At 46.2% G+C, this 20,282-nt stretch overlaps 1 protein-coding gene and 1 long non-coding RNA gene across 3 annotated transcripts in view; both read left to right on the forward strand.

Annotated features, from left to right (window-relative positions):
- The first annotated feature begins 6,223 nt into the window (after window positions 1–6,223).
- Window positions 6,224–12,803, forward strand: LOC125325656. Its single transcript, XR_007203471.1, has 4 exons — window positions 6,224–6,349; window positions 6,544–6,621; window positions 7,631–8,269; window positions 10,787–12,803. It is a non-coding gene; the product is annotated as an uncharacterized LOC125325656 (long non-coding RNA).
- A 5,902-nt stretch (window positions 12,804–18,705) lies between these two features.
- The window catches only part of IRF2 (interferon regulatory factor 2), a 40,332-nt gene continuing 38,755 nt past the window's right edge, over window positions 18,706–20,282 (forward strand). For both annotated transcript variants that reach the window (XM_048303953.1, XM_048303954.1), the window contains exon 1: window positions 18,706–18,963. The gene's annotated coding sequence lies outside the window, so the exon portion shown is untranslated. The remainder of the gene's footprint in view (window positions 18,964–20,282) is intronic.

A 20,282-nucleotide genomic window follows, 5' to 3' on the forward strand; every position in this document is an offset into this window, starting at 1 on the left:
TTATATATAAAGTGGCTGCCCCACCCCACTGTTCATGATAACAGTACCAGGATTCTTGACTACAGTCTCACATTCACTTCTCCCAAAAGTATTTGAAATCCTTCATGGCAGAGGATGAGAATGTGACCATCATGCAGACAAGTTGATGGGCTTGTTCCTCTCTCCTCCCTAAAGCAGGGACATCTCTGGTAAGATTTCTACCTGCACCAGAGCATACCTGGGAACATTTGTACATAGTGCTGTACTCTCAGATTATGTAGGTCTAGTGCATTTATCACTGGCAATCTGAAAAGAATCTGTTACATTGCCTGTTGCTCCAATAAACTGCACTATTTGTTATTGTGTGGTCATGAATGAGACCAGACATAGAGTGTAACCCATGTTGTGCATCTGAGACCTCACTGAACGCAGCCAGACTTACAGTGCTGAATAGGTTATAATCAGAAAATAAACCTAGCCGCATCCAGCCCCTCTGATCTCTGAGGACTAGTTGGAAAGCAAGGGAGTTTATTTTCTGCTGAATTTCTATACTCTAAGCACCAATCATTTAGTAGAGGTAGGGCTTAGGAAATGAGGTATTCCCATCAAGTCCTTTCAGGACAAGAGCTGCATTTTACTCCAAGTCAGTAGATTCCTTCAAGGCAGCATCTAGATACTTCTAACTGAGGGATGGTCTTCCAGTCTGTAGGACGTGCCTGTAGAGACAGAGCCTGTCGGAGAAGGCAGAGGGAGAGGTGGTAACATCCTTTTTTCTTGTGTCTTATTTGTATCTGTCCTATTTTTCTCATGTCTTTCCTAAACACTTACTCTATTTGTAATAATCTTCCATCCCACTGCCTCTTAACCAAGTTCAACCTTTTGACTGGATCACATTTTCCTAATTATCCATGAGCTCCCTAGCTCACCAGACCTCCTTGCCAAACCAAGTCAGGTGCAAGGCTGGGTGAAAACACTTTCATGAAAGTGAATATGCTACACTGGTGGGAACAGTTCTTCGCTTCCACAAGAGAGGCCTTCATGCCAAGTGTGGCTGCAGTTTCCAAGCTGAGCTAGGAAGCAAACACCTGTTTTCACCTGAAGATCTGTTACTACCTGGATCATCACGTAAATCGTGTCCAGAAGGCTTTTAAGAAGTCTGACATTAGTATTTTGCTGACTTGAAAAGCCAACAGAATCACAAACTTTTCAAAAATCAGTTATGAAGTTAAAAAGATAGCACATGAGATACCTAACAACTTTTATTGTTTTCTAGTAAAACTAAAAAAAAAAAACCAAAAAAACCAACCAAACAAAAACCAAACCAATAAAACTAAAACCAATTTCTTTTTTCTTTTTTGAATAAACACATTTAATGTTAAGCAATGGAAGGAGGAAGAAAGTAAGAGAGGCTGAAACTAGGGAGGCAACTCATGCTGTCTGTTTTACAGCAGGTCAAATACTCCCTTCTGGCTAAGCAAATCCTTATTTTGAATGCCATCAGTCTGCCTTCTTCCCATAACAACCTCTGAGAGTATCTACTAAACCAAGTACTACGTCTCTTTCTATACATGATACATTGCTCTTAGAAGTTCATATGGTTTCTCCTTAAACTTTAAACCAGATTAGTATACATTCACTGGATTACTATACAGCCACATGCAATTTATATTTTTAACTATGGATCAATTTATTTTTTTTTTTTTTGCTAAAGCCAGGCAGTATGTGTATGAAATCACATCTAGTGATTAGAAATATTAGCAGTATGAATAATAACAGCTAAATTAAGACTTGTTACCCCATATTCTGTAAGGAATGTTACTCATTACCAGGAAAAACTACCTTTCAGCTGTATATTGCCTCCTGCTCTTGATTGCAGACAGCGGAACAATCACAGCCGGTCTGGCTTTTTGAGGGACCAGGGTCAGAGGTATACTACTGCTTCATCACCAGCGGGTGTCGCTGCAGATAGCACAATAATCTCCAAAACTCACATTAATGAGTCATTCAAAATGAAATCCAAACACCTGCTGAATGAAGCAACCCTTTCACAGCTGTCAGCGGTTGTTTGCTGTCTGTCAGCTCGTGTGTTTATTACATCCTGGGACTTGCATCCCAAAGTATGCGAGAACATCACATTGCTGCTTCCCAAGAAAGCCACCCTGTCTTATTGCATGTCAGAGTAAACCAGAATCAGCTGATTTTGAGGCAAAAAGGGTTGTTTTTGCTGCCCTAGACCTACACAGAGAATACTTCCAACTATGGAGCATGTTCCCCTGCAGATCCCTGTCATGCCACTAATAATCCTGTAATGTTTAATAAAAAAAAATCCACAGCACCCCCCAAAACAGGTTTTTGTCTTCAAACAAATGACTGGTGCAATAGCTTGCTTTGCCTGCATCATGACAGTCAATTAGTGGAAAGAGAGAGAAGAAAGCCTTGTAAGCTCCTAATTTTAATGTTGTCTTAAAATCAGATTCTGAAGTTCAGATTTTCCAGGATAATCACAAACCAAAAAAATAGGACCTGGCTTTTCCAAACAAATGAAACCATGTTCTTTTCTTCCTAGAGATCAAGATGTTCTGTCATGAAGACTGTTGCATAATTAGAGTGCCTCAAAAGAAAACAAGATGCACAGTAGTCATTTCCCAAAAGTGATTTTGCCCATAATGCCAAAGGACTGGTGGTGGTGCTCTGCCTTTGCCTGCTGAGCACAAGACCAGAATATTTCTGTCTAGTTGAACATGGTGAGCTTTACAGGTTCTTACCTAATGAAATTCCGTAGGATGGGGTGTGTAGAAGACCAACCTAGATGACCTAATAGGTCCTCCTGCCTTCAAATTGTATACAGAAAGGTACCATGCAAATCCATCTTGTTACCTCTGAAAGATGGACCGGTAACAGGTTTTCCAGAATATGCATAAAGCAGTAGTAATATTATCTGAGTGGTTTGAGAGTATCTGATGCAAAGATGTACCAACCACAGTACTCCATGACCATTAAAAAATGTTGGTTCTACTTATTTAACCACAAAACCTTTAGAAAGAGTAGTGGAAACAACCATCACTGGGCAATTTACAATCATCTGCATAAAAACATGATTAATAGTAAACACCAACAGGGTGATTTAAATTTGCAAGATCCTTCTCAACAGAGACAAGCATTTCCTCTTTCTGTTTACTTCTGATACTGAACACAGAACATTTTGTGTTCCCTTATTCCATTCAGCTAAAAGCCACTTCCTCAAATGCACAGCCCATACCTCTCCTGCATGATGCAATGCAAAAAGGCTGGTTGAAGGCAGGAGTAACCTTCTCTGCATAGAATGCTTCTCCTGCTGAGCCTCTTCACTCTTCTTTGCCTCCTCATCCTCAGCTGGCTCCCCATGCTCAGCACACTCCCATGTCACCTTGGCTGAGGCTATGAGATTTCTGGATGAGGGATGACCTTTAGGTGATGAGGATGCTGCTGCTGCAGGAGGTTCTGAGCCTGGACATGCACTTGGAAGACTGTGGCTTCCCTGCCTTACGTCTGGTCCCATTGCCCACACTGCTGGTAAGAGTGGTGACCCCACAGGTGTAGCTTTCTTCATTCAGCCTGCCTGTTATTAAGACCTCATGAAGCCAATAAATAACCCCAAGTGGTCTTTGATCTCTCTGCCCTTCAGGCTTGACATTTAAAGCCAAGTCCATAATTCTTGGTTTTCTTTCCCAATATGGGAATAAGAATGCATGCACTATTATGGTGAAATTGTCTCCTGAGATCTATGGAAGATGGGAGAAGCATCAGAAGAAGGATCCAGCTTTACCGAGTCTCCAGCAGCACGACAGGAGCTCTGCTTTATGTTTGGTAGCTTCTGCTTGCTGAGGTGCTGCTGAGTGAAAGCACAGACTCACAGAATGCTTTGGGTTGGAAGAGACCTTAGAGATCACCTAGTTTCAACACCACCTGCCACAGGCATGGACAACTTCCACCAGACTACATTGCTCAAAGCCCCATCCAACCTGGCCTTAAACTTCCAGGGATGGTGCATCCATAGTGTCTCTGGGCAGTAGAGAATTTCTTCCTATTATCTAATCTAAACCTACCCTCTGTCAATTTGAAGCTATTTCCCCTTGTCCTATCACTACATGCCCTTGTAAAAAGTCCCTCTCCTGCTTTTTTAGAACAGCTCAGGTATTAAATGGCTGCAGTAACGTCATGCTAGACCCTTCCCTCTACCACAGTGACCAACCCACATCCAAAGGCAAAATGAAAACCAGATTCTTCCACCCCTTTCACTAGTTCCCATATTTTATGCCTGCATGTGATGTATAAGCCTCCCTGGCCAGCACTCTGCTCTAGTGGGGCTTCCCTGCAGACCACGTCTAAGGGCTCGGTGGCCAGCAGGACTCCAGGTTTCTGTAGGGTGACACTCACTTTTCTAAGTAAGTCACAAAAGAAGAGTGGGGGTTTGGGTCATACTGAAATCAGTTCAAAAACAACAGGTGGCTTAGCTGCCCAAAGTGACCTGGCTCTGTGATGGTGACAGAAAAACAGCTTGAGCATCAGGGAGGGACAGCAGCAGGGCAAGCAATAGCATCTGTGTCTCCAGTCACCAGCTGGGTGCTGCAAGGGCTGCATCCCCTCAGGATCAGACACAGGCTGGGTGAGCTGGGGAGACCCTGCTGGGGGTATGGAATGCAGGCTTTGCCTGCTGGGCCACATCAACACAGGCACATTTTGATCAGCTTTTTCCAAGGGTACCACTGTGGGAGGCAGGGGGGAGGGCAGGGGAAGCAAGAAGGGAAGCAGTGAGGTGGGAGACCTGAGCAGGAGGTGAGAAGGTAGCACCTCTGACCACGGCCTTGAACTACTGACCAGCAGCTCTGGAAACCTCTGGGAGAGAGGAGGCTTTGCAGCAGTGTATCAGCTATGCTGGGTCTTTCAACTTGGATGTTAACCTCAGGAATGTAATCAGAGAGCTGATTATAAATAGTTTGTGCAGTTGTTGATGAGATTAAAATGTGCTGCCACAGGCGGTTGGAAGCAAAGGGTTACTGCAGTGTCTGCTCAAGATGCTGTACCTCTGTCATCTATGGCTGCACAGCAAGTCTGAAAAGGGGAAGTGCTAAAGAAATACTCAAAAAATGGTCCCAGGGAGAGGGAGAAAGAGGAAGCAGCTTGGCTTACAGAACTGGGGGTGAGGGACAAGGGGGAAGAGGCCAAGGAGCAGAGAAAATTAAGAAGGAGGGAAGACAGTCACTGCGAGAGATCCCAGGCACGGGTTGGGCTTACCTTAGAGCTAAAACTTAACAATAACCTGCAATAAAAAAGACTAAACCAACAAAACCTGAAAGCAAGGGCATGCCCTAAATATCATAAGTAAAAACCTCCAGGTAAACCAATGCTAATTGTGTTCAGGTGGCAGCATTTAATGGTGCATGGCAGAAACAGAGGGAAAAGAAGATAGGGAAGAAGTGCAAGCTGTGGCTGACCCAGCAGCTTGAGGCACCTGCTTTAGCTGAGAGTCGTGCCTAGCATTGTGAGACGGGTACAAAACGTACCCAGGACCAGCTGGTTCTATCAGCCATGAGTTTAAGCAGTAGTTGCTGTCAGACCTGTGCTGCCTCAGAGAGTTGAGGAAAGCTCCAGAAAAGCTCCCTGGCAAGGCCCAAACTTTAGAACCTCAAAGACTTTGGGGTCATTATCCCTGGAGGTGTTCAAGAAAAGATTAGACGTGGTGCTTAGTGCTATGGTCTAGTTGACAAGATGTTAATCAGCCAAGAATTGGACTTGATGATCTTTAAAGTCTGTTCCAACCTAAATGATTCTGTGATTCTGTGACTTCACAAGCAAAGGAAACAGCAGGCAGCACCAGTGGGGCAGAAAAGGAGGCAAGGAAATGATGCCGTGCAGTGTAGAAAGAGACCTGCTGTTTTTCTGAAGTTAGTATAGAACCATTTTAAGGAGTAATTGGAGAGATGCCAGGAGCTGTGCAGGATTCTGCTCTAGAGCATCATCCAAATGGGGGTGTCAGCTGGGAAGAAAGTGGAGGAGCACTTCCTGGGCAGTGGGGCAAGGATGGCTTTGGTGGGCATGGGGTCCAGGAAAAGTCTTGAAAACAGACAAGCAGGCTATATCAAAAAACGATGTTTGGAAGAGAACAGTGAAGCAGCAGAGGGGTGCAAGAGGAACAGCGCGATGACCAGCAGTGGGCTGGGAAAACCACCAGTACGGCCACCTCCAGGAAGCTGTCCGTGGGAAAACCACGTGCGGGAGGCCCAGCAAAGCTCTGGCGGCGGCCGAGCTGCGGAGCTCTCGAGCAGGAGTTGTAGCTGTGAGGATGCCCTGCAAACGCCGAGTCACGGATCCTCTGCAGCCAAGCGTGTAGGTAAGGTGAGCTTTGCTGGGGTCTATCACAGGCTACTTCCACGTTTGGAAAGGTGCTGAGGGCTCCCCATGCTGTTTCCCTGTCAGCTCACAGTGCAGGCACACTGGTAGAGAGAGAGAGATTATTCAGGACAGACTGACCTGGAAGCTCCAGATTTCACTCTGTCCTGCCTCTGAGTTCAACCTGGTTTTCAGCTTGACAGGATAATGGATTAGCAGCACAGAGGATGGAATGGAGTTTGTGTCTGTGAATGAAGAAAGCCCTGAGGAGAGGTGAGTCAGGACAAAAGGAGGAGATAAGTATGGAGTGTTCCTCATTCTCTGCTGAAAGTTGGAGTACTTGGGAGAAAAACTGTTCATCTCTGAAATTCATAGATGGGAGAATTTTGCTGAGAGAAGCAGAAAAAGAAGTGTTGTAAAGGATTAAAAAGACTGCTCTGAGAGATGCTAAAAAGCACATTACTTTCTCCCCCTTACTTCAAAACAAAATAGTAGTTATCAGGCTTGTCTTAGTGACTGAAACACACTGCAGCTGAAGGCTGTCTTATTACCAACACCTGAGTGCATGCGCAAGTGACAGCAGCAACATTCACAGGTGTCAAGCTCTACAAAGCCATTTAAATCAATACAATATTCCCATTGATACAGTCTTCCCAAATTTTGGCTGAAGCTGTGTCCCTATGGCTGGATTTCAGCGTCCCCTGGTGTGAATTTTTAGAACTTGGTGTTACCTGGTTGTAACACTATGGAAGGCAGAACAAAAAGCACTCCATAATCTAAAGGGATAATACCTTGGATATGTTTCTTACCCAAGGCCTAAACAGAGTGAGAAAGCAAACACTCTTTACTGACATAAGATATAGCAATAGAACCCAAACCCTATGAAAAGGGAAACTTCAGTTGTCAAATTTCCTGTGGCTTTATGCTTCCTGTTTATGTTCATTTCATGCCACACATATGAAGGGGTGAGGTCTCATCAGGGCTTTTTGGGTGCCTGTGGCTGTGGCAAATGACTCCTGCGCATGTTTCTTCACTGGGGAGAAGGTGAATGACAGCTGCTGTGGGTCACTTGTTCCTGCACTGATCATCATGGGCATCTACAGTGCCCCAGAGATTTACCGGGTGTTGTAACCTGTGTGCAGCTGAGCAGAATGAAAGCAGTGCAAAGACATCATGACCTTCTAGGACTCCTTCATTTTAATGAAAGAGGTGATTTTAAAAGAATCTACATCTCACAGGACTGATAATAACCCTGCTAAACTTGCCACTGTCTTGCATTTAGGTTGCAAGTATGAAGCTTTGGGGAGATTCGCTGGGAGCCAGTTCACTCCTCTGGATTTGAGCTCTAAGCCATGTTCCTTGTAATCGCATCTGCAGTTAAATCATGACGGCAAAGGGAAAAAAACATGGAGGTATCACAATCTGGGAAATGAGGTTCCAGTGTGGACGTACGTGTAGATGTGGCACTGAGCAACGAGACATTTCTGTGCAAAGGCCCTGCAAAAGACTGGAGCAAAATGCCACAAACCTCTGCAACCCAAAGATAAGAGCTGAAAAAGTGTAAAAATACATAGGCAAGCTTCCTCTACCTCAGGCTTCTTTCTTCAACTGTGTCCTGATCTCTCCATAACTGCAAGAGATAAGGTATCTGTAGTGGAGTTCACCATTTACCTCCTTTCTAAAACAGAGAATCGTTTGTTTTGCCATCTTGAAAAATATTGCAAAACACTCCAAACACTGATTGCAGGGACAAGTCAACAGCATTGCAGGTGCCACCCATTTCCAGGGTGCTTTTGCTCCACGTCCCAGAGGCGTATATGGGAGACAGCACAGCCACAGCCAAACTGTGCAACTCCACTTGCTGAGGTCTCATGGGGATTTTGGTTGGGAAACGGGAAAACTGAAACTCAGAGCTAATGAGGTAAAGTGAGATCCTGAATGGGCATTGTGGGGATGGGAGAAAAGATGTTTTAAGGCACAGGCAGCCCTGCCAGCCTCACTGGTGTGGTGTTGGGCAGCGAGGAGGGGCCTTACCTGAGGTCTTACCTGCCTGCCCCCACTAACTGCCGTGGTACCTGGCAGTGCATCAAGCCCTGCTGTCTTACAAACCTTTAACTTCCAGCAGGGATTAGCTGGCTTTGGCCTGGTAAAATCAAGACAGCCATGTCTGGTCAGGTGGGCTGACAAACATGGAATAACAAAGGCAAGTGGACAGCAGTCCTGTGATAATGGGTACACAAAGAGCCCTCCAAGCCCTGTGGGTTTTGTCCTTTGGGCATTTCCTTCAAGTTAGCAAAATAACCAGCTTTAGTGTGCAAGCAACAGCACTGAAGTTCTGGCACAAAGTGGGAGATGAGGATCTGAAGAGCAGCCTTACAGCTTTGGACTTTGAGAGAGGTCATGTTTTCACCAGAACCACTAACGAAGGGGGACAAAGGGGCATTTTAAGCAACCTGTCTTTTTTACTTTTCTCATGTCTTTAGCTCATCAGGACTACCACAACTACTGCATCAAAAGCAGTGTGGTCAGCAGGTCTGGGGAGGTGACTCTGCCCCTCTATTCCACTCTGGTGAGACCCCACATGGAGTATTGAGTCCAGCTCTGGGGTCTTCAGCATAGGAAGGACATGAACCTCTTGGAGTCAATCTATAGGAGTGAATATATAGGAAGGCCACCAGGATGTTTAGAGGGATAGAGCACTTCTCCTACAAGGAAAGGCTGAGAGAATTGGGGTTGTTCAGCCTGGAGAAGAGCAGACTACGGGGTGACCTAACTGAGGCCTTCCAGTACCCGAAGGGTGCCTACAGGAGAGATGGAGAGAAACTTTTTACAAGAACATTTAGTGACAGGACAAGGGGGAATGGCTTCAAACTGAAAGAAAGAAGGTTTAGATTAGATGGTATGAAGAAATTCTTTACGGTGAGGGTGGTGAGGCAGTGGAACAGGTTGCCCTGAGCAGTTGTGGATGCTCCATCCCTGGAAATGTTTGAGGCCAGACTGAAAGTGTCCTGAGCAATCTGGTCTAATGCAAGGTGTCCCTGCCCATGGCAAGTGTGTTGGAACTAGATGATCTTTAAGGTACCTTCCAACCCAAGCCATTCTACCAATTCTATGAATCCAAACCCTGTGACTTTAGGAGAAAAAACCATAGTGTATCTTGATCAGTCTGGGCTAATATTTCAGTTTAGCTGTGCTGTCAAGCTGAGGGACGGGAAAGCAGTAGTATAGCTGAAGTACATGAGTAATCAGATGTGATGATAGGCCATGTAGTGAAGCTCTTCTCAGAGCTATCTTCCATGTCTGCTCCTTTTTGCGCATGAAACCATTTAATGCAGTGTTACTTGGCTCTGGCCAAGGGAGAGAAGTCATTGACTGGACAAACTGCAACTTCTCAACTGGTGAAGGGAAATGCTGCTGCTGAGAGTGCCAGGTGCTAAAAGTCACACTGCTTTGGATGACTGGTCATGGACCAGCACCAGCAAACAAGCAGGTACTTGCAGATGAACTGAAATGTTCTTCTTAAGGAATAAGATTCCCCAGGTTGGAAAGAGAGGGGAGAGAATGTGATGAAAACCTTAAATACACAGTTCAATCGGAAAAGAGTGGGGAAGCCTGCACAAACACTAGCAGCAGATCTGCTAACAGCTTTTGTGTAATGTTCTCTGCAACTGTTCCACAAACTATTTACAACAGATTTATGTGCATTAAGTTTTGGTTTGCCAAGCAATGAAACACTACCCTTTCTTTGAAGCTGATTGGGAACTATTAACACCTGCTTATCAGACTTTTACATATCTAGCCCAAGGTATCATTTTATAAGGCTTTCCCCTACAGAGAACTCTTAACTCTTCAACCAGATCCACTCCACAAGTGAAATGGCAGTGAAGGAGGAAAAGAAATGCAGTGAAATTATAAATAATTGCTTTTTCTCCACCTCTATTATACAGGGAGCAGGTGAGTCAGCATTCCCATGGAACTACTTTACTGTGAAAGAAGGAACTCCACCTCAGCCTGATAGCTGTTTACTCTTGGCTCTGCTTTTGGTACCTGCATACTAAAACTTTCCTGCAGGGTTGGTTATTGGTTATAAGCATCATAACATGCATACCTGTGGAGTACTCCTTTCACTAGAAGGAGGATTTGCCACCCCACATGTAATTACTGAAAGCAAGGTGCAAATAGTAACCACAAGCACTTGATTTGTGTTTTTCAAAATAGTCCCACTATTGTAATGTACTACTGAAATCCAGTTGGGTTCATGGGTCCAGGTGTCACGCCGTGACTTACAGAGCTAAGGAAGCAAGCCTTCTCCTAGCTTTAAATTGCCAAAAATTCTTGCTTCTGATTGTTGTTGTTTTACTTGAAATACTGAAAACACAAGCACAAATTAATTGCGCTACTGGAGAACCACCATACAAAGCAATATTATTTCTTGTAGCACTGTAGGAGAGCAGGGTTCCTGAGACAGAGAGACACGTTTGTACCAGACACTGTAACACTGAGTAAGAAGAGACAGCTGTTATCTCTGGGAACTTATCCACATGGACATAAAAGACAGTCTGAGAGAAATAAGAGTAATGAGGAAACCTCACAGCAGGCAGGTAAGACTGGGAAGGTAACTTAAATTTTCTGAGTCTGAGCTAGCACTGACTCCACTGGCCTACCTTAAGAGACAGTCCCTCTGAAGATCAAGGTTGATTGATCTCCTGGTTATTTTTTAATTTGGGCGTTTTAGCCTGGCCTATTTAAAACTCCCCTGCACAGCAATGGTCTTTTATCTGTCTGCCTCTCTCTGATCTGTGCTTGGGAAGTCAGCAGGTAGGGTGCATCATGAGCCTTGCTTCTGCATTGCATGTCAGTAATTAAAGAAGCCATTCAAAATAAAGCTCCTACTCATGTTCTCTATTAATAGCCAAGAGCTTTCCTCCTCCCTTCCCCTCCCACGACCTCTTTCTTTTAAAGTGGTAAAGCAACCCTGTCCAGGGTTGTCCTTGTGCTCAGATACCAACTCAGCATCTTTCCAGCTGCATTACAGCAATTCTCTGAAGACCTCAAGGCAGTTTCCTCAAAAATATGCCACATAACACCCCAGTAACCCTATCAAGATCCCAGTAGCAACGAAAGATTATGGGAATAGATGACTTAAAATTGATGTCAGCTTTTACTGACATGAAAGGTTTCCTGTTCAGACCCTGACACTGACTATCCACTCGCTTCTGAAAGCCTCAGTTATGTGGGCTTAGCAAATCTGAGAGCAGGGCAACGGCCAGAGTGGCAGAAATGACTTGTCAAAAAAGAGGCGCAGTGAGATGGGCTGCAGAAAAGATGAGTCATGGACAAGCTGCACTCCAGAAACTGCTCAGCAGGGCCAGCTGCTGCCTTTCAGAAAATTAACTTGCTGGGCTTGACAAGCTAGCACTGAAGGTGCAGCAGAGGAGCTCATCTTGAGGTAGTCCAGTGCATCCAGAGGATGCTGCATCTGCTCTTGCTTTGAGAGGATGGTCAGTTGGATATGCAGAGGTTATGGAGAAGCACTCTGGAGATCAGTGTTGCCAGGCCACATACATGAAGGCAGTCAGCAGACAGGATTTGTTATCCAAAAATTATTCTTTTGTTAATAACTAAACACTGATTAGGAAAGGTAAAAGAGCCAAAGCTTTAAAGAGGGTGGTGAGCTGGAAATGGATTTGTAACTTGTAGTGATTTTAACTTCAGAAAAGCCTTAAATTAACTGTTTATAATTGGGTCCCTCTTTTTTTCTCTTTTTGTGGTCATGTTGGGTGGTGTTGTAGTCTGAGATGGGGAGTGCACCGAGGATGAAAGGCTGGAGGTATATTTAAACAGCCTTCCAAACATGTAGCATAAGATGTGCACAAGGGCTGCTGCAGGGTCAGACAAGCTGGAGGGCACACAGAGAATTGCCTGTTTTGTCAGCAGGAGACCCCCTGAGGAAGACCCCTCTTATTGGCATCTTCACCATTGAGAGGTCAGTGAGGTGGCCACATCCCAGCGCCTCCTGCCTCTCCTCCTGACGTGGGCAGTGGTCCCTGGCGACCCCCATTGCCCAGCAAAGGGGTGCACTGGCATGGACCATGAGAAGTGGGTATGGGAGCTGGGATGCCGGTTTGTCCGTGTGGGCACATCTGTGAGGAGATGCCCAGGGTAGTCTGGGGAAAGTCCCATGGGTGGATTGCCTCCTTCTGTCTTCCTGTCCTCCAGTTTTGGAGGGGAGGCAAACACCCCTATCATGGGGTGGAACCCTCTCCCCACAAAGCCATGCAACCAAGGCAGGATTTAAGGAAGAGTATCATCTGCTTCAGGGAGTGATTGATGGGGGAATGTGCCTGGTTAACATTTCTGCAACAAATATCCCTGGAAAGTCTTCTTTTTATGTGAAAATCCACTACAAACAGGAAGGTGGAAAGAGAAAAGTGTCTTTCCCCTCAACAAATAGAATTGAGCTGTTTTTCACAATAAATAAGTTTTGAATTAATAAATCAAAGCATGTGTTTACAGATGATATGAAGCAAAGCTCTTAATATCTGATTATTATCCTGAAGAAACATATTCATTCTGCTTTGTCAAGCCAATAGGCAGCATATCACTTATCTTTATATTCTACCTCAGTTTCACTGGGAAAATTGCCATAAAAGCTTCCACTTCAGTGAAACACTCAATTAAAGCAGGGCTAAGCAGGATCGCTTTCAGGTATGATCTGCTGAAGCAGCCTGGCTCCCAGCCAGGCTTTCTCTCCACTCCAAACTCCACTCCAGCCCTGAAATGTCAAGATGCTGTATATGTTTTTAAAGGACTTCTTCCCTCCCTAAATTTTGCTTCAAGGGCCAAGAGATGTGAGTAACCAAAACCATCTCACAAGGCTGTTAAGCAAATTCCTGGTTCCCTTTCTTCTCTCCTAGTAAATAAAATGAATTGTGTATAGCAGCTGAGCTGGCAGAGCGATGGGCTGAAGTACTGCAGCCAAATGAAAGCAGTGACAAGTAACATGAGCAGACACTATAGTCCTCAATAGTGTTCTTCTGTGTCATATATTTGGTTGGGACTCAGGAAACAGGCGCTTCCCACCTACCTGTCCTCCTGCAGCAGCTTTACAAAGGTGTGACTTTATCCAGCCCTTAGCAAATTCAGTCAGAAAGAGCCAAATAATAACCTCTGACAGACATCTATTCTACTAAGAAATTGTTATACCTTCCCAATAATATTGGTCTGGCTGAAGCCACACCTTTGTGAAGACACTTGGCTTTCCTGAAAGTGTAAGAGGCTTTGAATTGCAACAGAAAAGTTTTATTTTGCAGTTTAGAGAAGCTACTGTTTAGAGATCTGGTCTGAGCAGATAGATTTTTCCATCTGGAAGAGTTTTCTGTAATTATTACTTTAATTATTACCAATAAAAACAAAGCAACACTCCCACGATCTCATTTCTTAGCAATCAGAAGAACAGCACAGCTGGAATACGAGAGCTGAGAAGTGCTCACTAATTTAGACGCCCTGCTAAGCCTCTCATGGGTAGGTGTCCCTGCTGGCGCAGCCCAACCACAACCAAATGAAATATCCCATGGATGGATTTGTGTCCGGGAAATTCCCTCTTTGTGCTGCGTGAATAGCACTGGGGTGGTGCTGCCGGCACTCGGTCCCGCTGCTGTCCGCGGCTCCCTGCTGCAGCTGGCCTGGAGGGCCTCGGCCCGGGCTTCTGCCACTGGAGGTGACACAGCTGTGCTCTGCCGGGAACGGGCAGGGGCCTGAATCCTACAGGAGCAGTCTGAGCAAGCTACACACTACCCTGCAGCCATTAGAGGGGGAGAAAAAATGGGGAAAGACCACAAAAAGTTTGAGTTAAGGAACCTGGACTAAATGAAGGCAAAGAAGGAGGGGTGGGAGGCTCTCCCCATCCACAATTCTGTGTGCACACTAACTTCAGATGCATGAAGGCTCTCCCTGAACTCGAGATGAATTGCTCATGTCCATTTATTTAAGGGCCTATTTGCTCAGTTGGGACTTAAGTGAGTTAATTTTTTTCCCTCCAGAGGTTGGGTAAGGAAGAAGAGACCCAGCTCTATCTCCAGGGTTCTAGCAACAAACTTTAGTTTCTATGAATATTAGCATGAGCATAAATACTTCTAGAACACTGCAGAAACACCAAAGCCCAGACAGTCCTTTTATTTACAACAGTATACACAGAAAGTAAATGAAACAAAAACCCCCAAACAAACAACCCTCCAACAAAAGAAATTGATTTCAGAGGACAAATTAATTAGAACTTCTTAAAAGGTTAATCAAAACTTTTCCATTATACTTTGGGTGATTATTTGTGTTACAGTAATATGCAAATACTTTAAATTCTTAGCTCTAAAAATCTCATGGGTTTTTTGTTTGTTTGTTTTTCTCTTTTTTAATAAGAAAGCTGTCATTACTATCTAGTATCTAAAAATATCAGTGCTAAAGATTACATCAGCATCAGAATGCTTTTCACAGAATGAATTAAAACTGAAAATAAATTTAACTGTGCATCATGTTTAAAAATGGGTGTAGGCACTCAGGAAGATGTGGGTAATAATACTAAAGTAAGACTTATAAGATTATTGCAATTTATTTAATTTCTTGATACTGGCCTGTACTGTAAATTATCTTTCCTACTTTAATGTATCAGAAAAATAAACAGGTCAGCTGTGAGTAGGCAAGCTTGAGTACCAGCTCCATGAGAAAATTCAACTACTCCGATTCTGCATATGAATAGTCCAAATGCCTGTGACAGTGATTTTAAGAACCAAAATGATGGTATAGTCAGGTCCACATAAACACAGGGTAAAAGCCACAACAAAAGCAGCAGAAAGGGAAGATATCATAAATGTTATTAAGCTCTCCAAAATATTATTAAACTTTAAAAAAAAAAAGAAAAAAAAAAGATGGTTGGCATATTTATTTACCTTCTGGAACTTAAAGGATTCCCAGTTTGAAGGTTTTTTCTCACAGAAATGAACTCCAGGCCAGAAAAGTGACTCATTTGTAAAGGAAAGGCAAGATGCTAATGGAAACAACTGATGCCAGTAGCTGGATTCTTAAGGAAGGTAATTAAAGAGTAAGTTGCAAACTTTGGCAGTTCAGCAGAAGAAAAGCTGTGGATACATGATGCTTCTGGATTAAATTTTCTGATTTTAAAACTGTCAGGTCTTACTGAAAGAGCAAAGTCACAAGAGGTAAAGTCTCTCTTTGGATGGAATGAGTCACTACTGAAAGTTAAGTTTAGAGAACAAAAGCTGCCCATTCCCATTACCTTTCAGCATTAAAAAAAGGAATCACAACAGAAGATTAAATATCTGGTATAACTTCTGATTTTATGGTGCTAGGAGACGTGAAGGGAAAGGCCTTTGTCAATGCACAGAATGCATTAAGATCCTTGAATGTGCTCTACTGAGATCATGTGAAGGTGGTAGAAAGAAATGGCAGGAACAAGCTGCAAATTCTGCCCAATGGCTTGGCTAGTGTTTCTCAGGGAAGCCGACTGTTTTCTTAAATCGAAACCAACTGATGTAATTCATGGCAGTGCCAGTTTGTGAAGAATACCCTCTCAGTGAGAGGTTAAATTATTAAATTTTTTCTACACAATATTTACTGATACATAAACTGCAGTATTTATCACAGGTGGCTCATCCTGCAAATAAATTAAAAGCACACACTAGAAAAAATAACTGCTTCTGAGTATTGCAAAAGCCAGCCTGAGTGGCTCTACTCTTTTCTCAGAGAGAAGTGTTGGAGTACCTGTACATGTTGCCCTGTACCTTTTGCAGGCATTTCTATTCAGGGCTTTTTAAAGGATGCCAAAGAGCTTCTAGCCTCTAGAAATTTGCGGCTTTGGGGGTGCTTGAGGCAGAGTGGGTGCCTTTACATTTAATAGACCTCATGGGGTTTTTTCTTCTGTGAAAGTGTACAGGTGCTTTTTTGGGACCCCCTCTGAACTATTGGCACCTCAAAGGAGGATGTCCTACTGTTTAATTACCTGCTGCACAAAGATGCGCCTTCTTCTGTTTGCTTTAAGTTGGCCACCTGCTAGTTTCACTCGATGCTCTCTAGTTCTTATATTAGAAAAGAAAGCAAATAATCCACCCCTTCTCCTCTCTACTCATGATTGTGTATTCTCTCTGGTCTGACTGTTTTCTGTTGTTTATCACTTGTCCATCCTATATAATTTTGGTCCCTTAAATCCTTGAATCACTCTAACATAAGTGTGGCTCCATATTTTTGTTTATGTTTGTTGCGCTTCTGTGGATCTTTGCCATTTCTGTTACACATGGGCCAGAGCAATCTCGGGGAGGCATGTTGCAGCCCTCCCCATTCTGTTCTTTGTGTTTTATCCTGCCATCTTCCACCAGCTCTGGGACAGTTTCTGAGTGCTGAACCAATTCTTCCATGAGGTATTACAACTGTTAGATCTTATTTCTCAGTGGGAACAAGTTGGCTAGTAATTTCTCACTTTCAATCAGTTTACTGCTCTCTAATCAAACCTGGCCATATGAAATGTCTCCAACCTGGTCAGAGGTTATTACCACCCTACTGTTATCCCAGTTAGACCTTAAGTCTATAAAAATTTGGCTTTAGTTGCTGGAGTTTGCTGATTTTGCTGCTTCCTTTGTCATGGAGTTCATAGCCCCTTTTCCTATAGCCACAGCCTAGTCTGACCCTCCTACACAATCTGTGGCCTGTCACTACCATGTCTTGCTGATTATTTCCTTTCCCTGCACATCTATTCAGTCAGCATGCCAATTTGAAGCCAGGTGTCCCATGTTCCTCATTCTCATTCCACTGTGACTTCATGGAAATCAATCTCTTCTGGAAGTATCTGGGAGTATCAGCCATGTGAGTAGGACCTTCCTTGCTTCTCTTGTGCAGCTGCTCTGGGAACCTGTGTCCCTCCACATCAGTGTGGACCTCTCCTTACTGCTGGGAATGTTTCTTGAGAAGTTTAGAAGGAGATGCTTGATTTTAGTGTCTTACCTGCCACCCTATGTCTTGCTTCCCAAACCTCTTCCTTTACCTTTCCTACTTCACTGGTGCACATGTGGACCACAGCCACCTTCTAGGCTGCAGTGGTTTTTTGGGAGGTGGTAGATTGCTGACTTCCGTGGGTCTCTGCCAACCAAAATCATTTTGTGATGATGTTTTCAGTGCAAGGAACGTCTTTTCAAAACAGTAGATCTCGTCACCCACAAGGGTGGACTTCCTATCCCATTGCTAGCTCCGTGTCCTCTGCATGTCCAGGGATGCTGCCACAGAGGGTCCTCAGAGCACACAGCACCTGGGGAACACCTCCCTCTCCATTTGCTGTACAGCTGGAGAGCACACAGCTCCTTAACCACTCCCCTGTGCCACTCCCTGCACACCCCCTGTGTCCCGGCACTTCTCCCACCACTGACAGCTGTGCATCATGCAGCCACACAGGGAGCTGCACCGCTTGCCTGCCTGAATGCATGTATGTACCTGCATACAGCACATGTATAGATACGTGTGCATGTGAGAGAGGCATACACCTGTCTGTCTCCACATACAGTCTTTTGAAATTACTACATTTCATATCTCCTCCAGCCTCCAAGTGCTGTTTTCCTTTATCATTTATGGCTAAGGCTAGGAATGGCGCATTACAAACTCTCCTCAGTCAATTTTATTTACTGTAGTTTCAACCGGGATTATCAAAATCCTGTCGAAAGCTTTGGTCTCTACATTGATTCCATAACTAACAGCAGTTTGTAAAATCTGTTGAAATCCAAGAGCTCTCTCTTGAAGTATGCCAGCTGCTTGAGCCTCGCTGGGTTCAAAGCGATCTGATCTGTAATTGTCCTCGTTGTGGAACTACGACATTGTTCTTTTCCAAAGGCAGTGACAGCCCTAGCATGCGCGTGTACCAGAGCGAAACCAAGACTCCCACCTCAGCAAGAGGGGCTAGAGACGCAGGGAGCGATTCAGTCGCTGCTGGTCGAGCTGAGCGGCAGGGGTTCCTCTCTGGTCCCCGGGAAAACCTGCTTTGAGCCCTGGGTTTGTGCGTCCCAGAACAGATTTCCCTCGCTCCTCGCTCCCTCGGGCTGGCTCCAGCTCTCGGTACAGCCCTTGCGGGACCAGCGAGTGGTGCGGGAGGCCGGGGATCAGCGGGAGCCGGTGTCGGCGGGGGGGCAGTGGCGGAGCCCCGCGCTGTGCCGTGCCCCGGCGCTGTGCTGTGCTGTGCCGTGTTGTGCCGTGCCCCGGCGCGGCGGTGCTGTGCTGTGCCGTGTTGTGCCCCGGCGCTGTGCTGCGCCGTGCTGTGCCGTGCCCCGGCGCTGCGGTGACGGGCGCAGCGCTTCCGCGCCTGCCGCCGCAGCCCTGCCCCCGCCGCCTGCGCGGCCGGCCCGGCCCGGCGGAGAGGCGGGGGGATTTCCAAGCGCCGGCGGCCTCGCCGCTTCCTCTCCTTGTTTTGCTTTCGATCTGGCCCTCTCTCCGCCCGGGCGGAGGCACTGAACTTTTAGTTTTGCTCCCGCGATTATTCAGCGCCTGTTTTCATTTCCATTTCGTGTCCCCTGGCAACGGCGGTAACCTTGAGGAATTATATAAGGGCCGCGAAAACGGGCCGGCAAGGTAATTTTGAATTGTTTTCTATTTTTTCTATTTATTCTTTTATTCTTGTTTAATTTTAATTTTATTTTTTTTTTTACCGCATTGCCGCCGTTTCCGTGTGCGGGGCACCGGGGGCTCCCGGGCAGATGCGCATCGGTTTTAAAAACAAAAGGTCGGGCTGCAGGGTCCGGGGCCGAGCCCGATTCCGCTGCTACATTTGAGACGGGGCGGGGGGGAAGGGAAGACGCGGGCGCGGCGAAGATGGAGCGGACGGGGGGTACCCGCCGCATCCCGGCTGGGGAGGGAGCTCGGACGCACAGACAAAGGCGGGGGCGTTGGATCGGGAGGGCCGCGGCGCGGCCCGGGCCGGGCCGGGCCGGGGGGCCCCGCACTTGTTGCGGGGCTGGCGGCTGCCGGTGGCTCCGACAGGGGAAGGGGAGCGGCGGCGGCGCGGGCGGAGGGGCCGCGGGCGGGGGTCGCTGCGCCGCGGGGGGGGGCGCTGCCCGCGCGGGGGCCGGGAAGGGGCGTGGCCCTGCCCCCCCGCCCCGCCTCGCGGAGGGCCCGTTACACAAGCGGCGGGGCGGGGCCGCCGCCGCCCCCCGGCCCCAGCACCGCAACCCTCCGGGCCAGGGAGGGAGCGGGGGCCGGGGGCATCCCGGGATCCCAGCCTCGTGAGGGCACGGCAGCGGCAGTGCGGAGCGAGGAGATGGAGCGGGGCTGGGGGCGGTCAGGCCGCGGCGGGCGGGTTCCGCGGGAGCGGCGGAAGGAGGAAGTGGCGCGGCCGCTCGGTTCCCTGCAGGAACAGCCTCTGGCGCGGGCCCCGCGGCGCGGCCGCCTTTGCAGGCGCTGTCCTGCCCCACGCCAGCGAGCGGAGGGCCAAGCGCTGCATCTCTAACCCCAGAGGGAAGTTAGGAACCAGGATTTTCTTTGTGTGCAGTACGCAGGGCCAAGTTTCAAGCGCCTTGCGATGTCTGGGATTAAAGTTGCAAGTACCTGAAGGGTAGGATCCTTCGGTCCAGGGTCCCAGAGGTACTTAGGTCTTTAACTCACGTTTTGATTAGTGTGAGCTCTTAAACAGGAGAGTCTGTGTCTTAGCTTTACTTATTTAGACACAGAGCTCAGATAAAGGAGTTCCGGAGTACAGAACTTTCCTTCCGGTTAGTGTACAGTTGTAATTTATAGCCCACCTTACCGTGCTAAGGTCTTGCAGACAGCATTCTCTTGAAGGTACATGCAGTTGTAAATGATGATCTCAGTTTCTGGAGATGAAATACGACATGTTTAAGTTTACAGTTATTTTATTTAAGTCTTAACAACCTTTGCAGAATGCATGTGTTAGT

The sequence above is a fragment of the Corvus hawaiiensis genome, chromosome 5 (genome assembly GCF_020740725.1).
Source record: "Corvus hawaiiensis isolate bCorHaw1 chromosome 5, bCorHaw1.pri.cur, whole genome shotgun sequence".
In the NCBI taxonomy this organism is placed as follows: domain Eukaryota; kingdom Metazoa; phylum Chordata; class Aves; order Passeriformes; family Corvidae; genus Corvus; species Corvus hawaiiensis.